The sequence below is a fragment of the Elephantulus edwardii genome, unplaced genomic scaffold (assembly GCF_000299155.1).
Source record: "Elephantulus edwardii isolate Elephantulus edwardi_28Jun2011 unplaced genomic scaffold, EleEdw1.0 scaffold00014, whole genome shotgun sequence".
NCBI classification, from domain to species: Eukaryota; Metazoa; Chordata; class Mammalia; order Macroscelidea; family Macroscelididae; genus Elephantulus; species Elephantulus edwardii.
Genome location: NW_006399764.1, coordinates 10,982,889 through 10,988,976, shown reverse-complemented (window position 1 = coordinate 10,988,976; position 6,088 = coordinate 10,982,889). Strand labels below are relative to the sequence as shown.

The 6,088-nt window shown below is 40.3% G+C and overlaps 1 pseudogene; it reads right to left on the bottom strand.

Moving 5' to 3' along the window:
• Window positions 1–664: 664 nt before the first annotated feature.
• On the bottom strand, window positions 665–1,249 carry LOC102847119 (annotated as a pseudogene).
• Window positions 1,250–6,088: the final 4,839 nt, after the last annotated feature.

Sequence of the window (6,088 nt, the reverse complement as noted above, 5' to 3'; positions counted from 1 at the left end):
AAGGACATGAGGCTGAAATGAGTGGATGGTCAGCAAAGGAGAGGAAGACCTTCAACCAGGTGGATTGATACAGTGACTGCAGTGTGTTAGGAAGGGTGAGGAAGGCACAGGATAGAACAGCATTCAGATCTTTTTTTCATAGGGTCTTTTGGGCTTCAGGGATTTCTCTTTGGGCAAATGATGGACTTTTTGGACCTCATATGGCCAGCTATTCTGAAAGAGTTAGGCCTTCCCTTGTAGTATTATTGGTCACTTCATAGGACTATCTGTTTAGTCTGTAAATTAAGTCTTGAGATTTCTGTTTCCTTTGTAAAAAACAAGAAAAATTAAATTTTCAGTAAAATAAAATTTTAATGACCATAGAAAAAGAATAAATAAAAAAAACACAGAGAATATCATGTTTTGCACAATGTAAGTTATACACAATATGATGTGAAGAAAGAAATTCAAGTTTATAAATTGCCAAATAAATATTTAAATAGATACATGAAAACAGCAGCATGTCACTCTTAGGTAACTAGTGTCCCGGTAGATGTTGGGGACTCTTGAAAATACATTAAACAAATGTGATTTCATTCCCGTCATGATTACCGTCTTTGAAATGGCTGAGCTTGGCTGAACTTGCAGAAGTAAGGCAGAGTGTACTCATTGATGAGAAACGTGTTTACGGAACCAGGTCACTGTCTTCACGTCTTAGTCTCTCCTGTCAGTTTGTTGATGCCGAGAAGGCCCTCATGATTTCCCCTCTGACGATCTCCCAGGCACAGGGGCTGTATTTCTTCTCTGCCAGATAGACGGTGATCCTCCGGAAGTATTTCCTTACAGGCCGCCTGGGGAGCAAACTTATCAGGAAGGATTCTTCTCCTTTCATCTCCTGCACCAAGCAGACTTCCAGGTCATTCACCTGCTGATCCAGTTCAGCGTACAGTTCATCCAAGAGAATCTTATCCCAAGCAGCTGTTGCCTTTTGTGTGCTGAAGAGGTTGAAGATCTGCTGGATCATGTCGTGCTGGACAGACATGGTTTCAACCTTCAGGAATGTATGGCACTCCAGCTCCTCCTGAGGAAATCCAAAATCCTTTCTATCACTCAGGCAGAAGAAAGGGGAGATTCTCCTCATCTGTTCCAGAACTGTCAGGGTTCTCCTTTGAGCCAGGCTATGGCTCTGAGGCAGCTCACAGCCCAGGCAGCAGACGGAGGTGCAGCTCAGCGCCACCAAGACCATCGGCAGAAAGCAAGAGAGGGTCATTGAGGATCTGGCAGATGCTGCTGTCCTGGTTGATGGAGGTGACTTTTGAGCCTTGACCTGCAGGTTCTCTGAAGACCTTCCTCTGGGCATGGGTTTAAATAGGGAGCTCACTACTTTCTATTTTCTGGATGGTCCCTACTTCCTATTTCTGTTTTTACTTTCTTTTGTGTATCCTCATTTGGAATTTTAGTGCCATGTTTCTCAATCATTTTTCTCATTTATGAGACCCCCTCCTCCGATTGTCTGTTGAGATTATTTTCCAATTGATTCTCCATTTTAAATTTTAATAACACACATCTGCTATATATATATGCATTTGATTTGTATCTGACTTCTGTATATGAAATGAGAAAGTGTGAACTTTACTTTTTTTACTGAATGTAAGAATAATAATAACAACTAAATGAGACTTTAAGCTGAATGTTAAAGGAAAACTGTTAATAACTTAACATTATAAATCCATTTTCTAAATCATCTTTCATGTATTTCATTTACCTCTATGCTGCAATCCACTAAATATCCTAGATATATTGGACACATATATAAATAATAATAATGCAGTAAAATACTTCTAAGTTATCCAGCAAGAACAAAAAAATCAAAATATTATTTATGGGAAGCCAAATAACAGATCCAATATTAATATTTAACCAAGTGCTGCATCAGGAGATGAGGGAGGCATAATACAAGCTAGAATTCCCCCTGTAGCACCAAGGGGTTAAATGCCAAGGCAGACCTTGGGTGTTTCCATAATTCTTAGTTTGTATTTCATAAATCCCTCCCTTCTGAGATAAGCATAAGGTAGACAATAGAGAAGATTCGGCCTTATTTACAAAAGATTTATCTTTGAGATTTACTTCCCCATGATCCTTTATTTTTATTGCTCCCTCTTGATTCTCTTTTGATTACTTCCTGATGATTCTCAATAAAAACCCAGAAAGGTGTAGCATATGTGCTGCAGTTCTCCCAGCAGTTAGCCCCCTGCCTTCACACTTTCTGGCCTGACCTCCATTCCTGAGTGTCCGCATCTTTTTCTTTTCCCTTAGCTGACAACAATTATTAAGAGCTGTTTTTAAATGTGCTTTTAAGTTCAGGTGATCTGAGAAAAAATATCTTTCATTTAGCTCAAATTCATAAAACTGAAACTCACTGCCATAGAGTTTGAACTGACTGCTAGCTGATCCTCCATTAAGAGTCTGAGGCTGTAAATCCAAGAGAAGAGACTGCTCATTTCTCTCCAATGGACTAAGCCATCAGCACCCTCTTCAGTTTAAATAGTTGCTAGATATTCTCCTCTCCATATTCTCCATATTGTTATCTCCTTGTATTTGACATTATTACTGATAGATTAAATAATATTAATAGAACACAGATACAAGCTACTACTTTTTAGTTTCTAAATCCCAAGTGACACTCAAAAGCATGGAGGTTCAATGTTTCTTAGAAAACATTCCCAAGGCAAATAGTCACAATCTACTCTGTGGAGGTAATTTTGTGGGACATAACTTCTAGATTTTGCACATGACAGAGAGAAAGGACTCCCTTAATACCAGAAGGTGTACATTTTGTGTACCTTCAGTCAATGCTGTGTCTGTGGTTCTTGTGTTATACTCAAGAAAACATGAGAAAAATATTATGAAATAAGATTTTATTGGGTAGGGCTAAATTTTCGAGAGGCCTAAACCATTATAATACCTGAGAGTTGTTTATATTCCTCAACAACGAATTGTAGGCCTAGAAACTGAAGAACAAATTCAAACTTTGAGTTTCTATAATCAAGGATGCTTTAGGCAGAACATTAAATGATCCAGGAAGTATTAAAAGAAGATGGAAGGAATATACTGAATTATTGTATTGAAAGGAATTGGCAGATACAGAAGAATTTAATGACATAACATTTGAGCAAGAGCCTATGGTGATGAAGGAAGAAGTTCAAGCTGCTTTGAAGGAAATAGCAAAAAATAAGGCCCCAGGAATAGATGGTATACCAATTGAAGTATTTCAGATAACAGATGTTGCCCTGGATGTGCTCACCAAGTTGTGCCAAGAAATCTGGAGAACAACCACTTGGCCAAATGACTGGAAGAGATCTAGATTTGTTCCCGTTCCAAAGAAAGGTGACCCAGCTGAGTGTGGAAACTACAGAACAGTGTCATTGATTTCACATGCAAGCAAGATTCTACTGAAGATTATCAAAAAACAATTAGAACAGCACATCAGCAGGGAACTGCCAGAAGTCCAGGCTGGGTTTAGAAGGGGTCATGGTACTAGGGATATTGTTGCTGATGTTAGATGGATCTTGGCTGAAAGCAGAGAATACCAGAAGAATGTCTATCTCTGTTTCATTGATTATGCAAAGGCATTTGACTGTGTGGATCATAACAAACTGTGGCTGACTCTGAGAAGAATGGGAATCCCAGAACATTTAATTGTGCTAATGCAAAACCTGTACTTGGACCAAGAGGCAGTAGTCAGAACAGAGCAGGGTAACACTGCATGGTTCAAAATTGGGAAGGGTGTACGCCAGGGATGCATCCTGTCTCCATACCTTTTCAACATGTATGCAGAGCAGATTATCCGAGAGGCTGGGCTCTATGAGGAGAAGTGTAGTGTCAGGATTGGTGGAAGATCTATTAACAATCTGCGTTATGCAGATGACACAACCCTGCTTGCTGAAACTGAGGAAGACCTCATGCACTTGCTGCGGAGGGTCAAAAACTGCAGCCTTCAGTATGGACTGAGGCTCAATGTCAAGAACACAAAGATTCTCACCACTGGACCATTTGGCAGCATCAGGATGGATGGTGAAGAGATTGAGATTGTTCACAGCTTCAGTTTTCTCGGCTCCACGGTCAACACTCTTGGTACCAGAAGTCAGGAAATCAAAAAACGTATTGCGATGGGAAAGTCTGCTTTTAGGGACCTATCTAATGTACTCAAGAGCAACGATGTGTCTCTGGAGACTAAGGTGCGTCTGATACAGGCCAAGGTCTTTGCAATCACTTGTTATGCGTCAGAGAGTTGGACAATGACTAGGGAGGATAGAACGAGAATTGATGTTTTTGAGCTGTGGTGCTGGAGAAGAGTATTGAATGTACCATGGACTGCCAAGAAAACAAATAGATTCATCCTGGAGAGGGTTAAACCAGGCTACTCTTTGGAGGCAAGGATTCTGGGGCTTCATACTTTGGACATGTTGTAAGGAGGGACAGGTCCTTGGAGAGGGACATCCTGCTTGGGAGGGTGGAGGGACAGCGCAGGAGCGGAAGGCCCTCTATGAGATAGATTGATTCAGTGACTGGAATAATTGGGATGGGTGTGTCAGAGGCAGTGTTATTGGCACAGGATAGGGCAGGGTTTAGAGCTGTTGTACATAGGGTCGCTATGAGTCGCAAGTGACTCGACGGCACATAACAACAACAACAACAGAGTTCCTTTGCTCTGTTCAGACCACAGCCTCTTGGTCTAGGAATAGATTCCACATGAACATAAGTAAGTGTTCTGGGATTTCCATTTTTATAAATGCTCATAAACTGTGGTGGTCCTTTGGAGCACGGTCAAAGTCTTTTACATAGTCAACAGATCACAAAAATATATCCTTTTGGTATTATCTTCTTTCAGCCATGATCCATTAGACATCAGAAATTATATTCCTGCCTCTGCTAAATCCAGCTTGAATCCGATAGTTCTTTGTTGATGTACTGTTCTAGCTATTTTAAAATCATCTTTAGCAAGATTTCCCTTACATGCTGTGTGAATTAAATCCATCTCTTTGGAACAAATACTGCATAATACCATTATTATAAAAAATATTAAGGATAACTGAGCAAAAAATGTATAAATGTTCGAAAACATTTTTTTTGAGAAAGGATGGAAGCAGTAGAAAAAAGGGAAAGATGGAAATCCCTAGGATAGCAGAGGTTAGTGGATAGAGGGGGAGAAGGGAATGAAGGAACAGGAAAGATTCAATAGAATCTATAGAATTCATAGATCAATAGTAAACTTATAAAGTGCAATGTATATGAATGATTGAAACACAAAGTACATGAAAGATTGTATAAAACACAGGGGACATGAATGAAAGAAAATAATGAGATAAAATTATAAAAAAAAAAAGGAGTACAAATCAGCAGGGGTGGGGGCAGGTGCATTTGCATTCCATTAATCCCACAAGGGGGCAGGACTTATCAACAACATCCACAGCACAAAACTAATTTCTATGAGGTCAGACATGCTTCCATGTCCCCCACACATGCCTCTATCAATTCTCAGTCTTCTCTCCCAGGGCTGTTGCCACTTAGCTATTGGGTCTGATAATTTGTTGTACTGGCTACACAGAACTCAAACCATACAAAAATGAGGTTTATTAGAGATGTGAACAGGCTCTAATTCAGGTAGGAAATGGGACACAACGTACTGGCCATCTCTCTGAAATTCAGCCTTGTAGCTTTGGCCCAGTGTTACAAAGCTGTTATAGTCATGCCAATTATGGCATGTCCTCTTAGCTCTGTGGGTAGAAACCCTCTGCTCTAGCTCCTTGGGGTGACAGTTCTAGTTCAGCTCTAGCTCCTGTCAGTCACTGGTTCTTCACCACCTCTGCTGCTGCTGCTGGTATTCTAAGGTTTCTTGGACAAGAGTCTCTGACTCTAGTCTGGACTCTTTGCTTCTTCTTTCTTAATGGTAGTGAGTGTCCCATAGTCTCCCTCTAAACTGTCTCAATTTAAGCTTGTAGATTGACAAGAATGATCAATTCCCTCATTAGTGGTCAGCACACTCTTGTTTGCATGCTCTCACCCCAAAGATACTATTCACATAAATAGTATAGTCCCAACCAGCCAC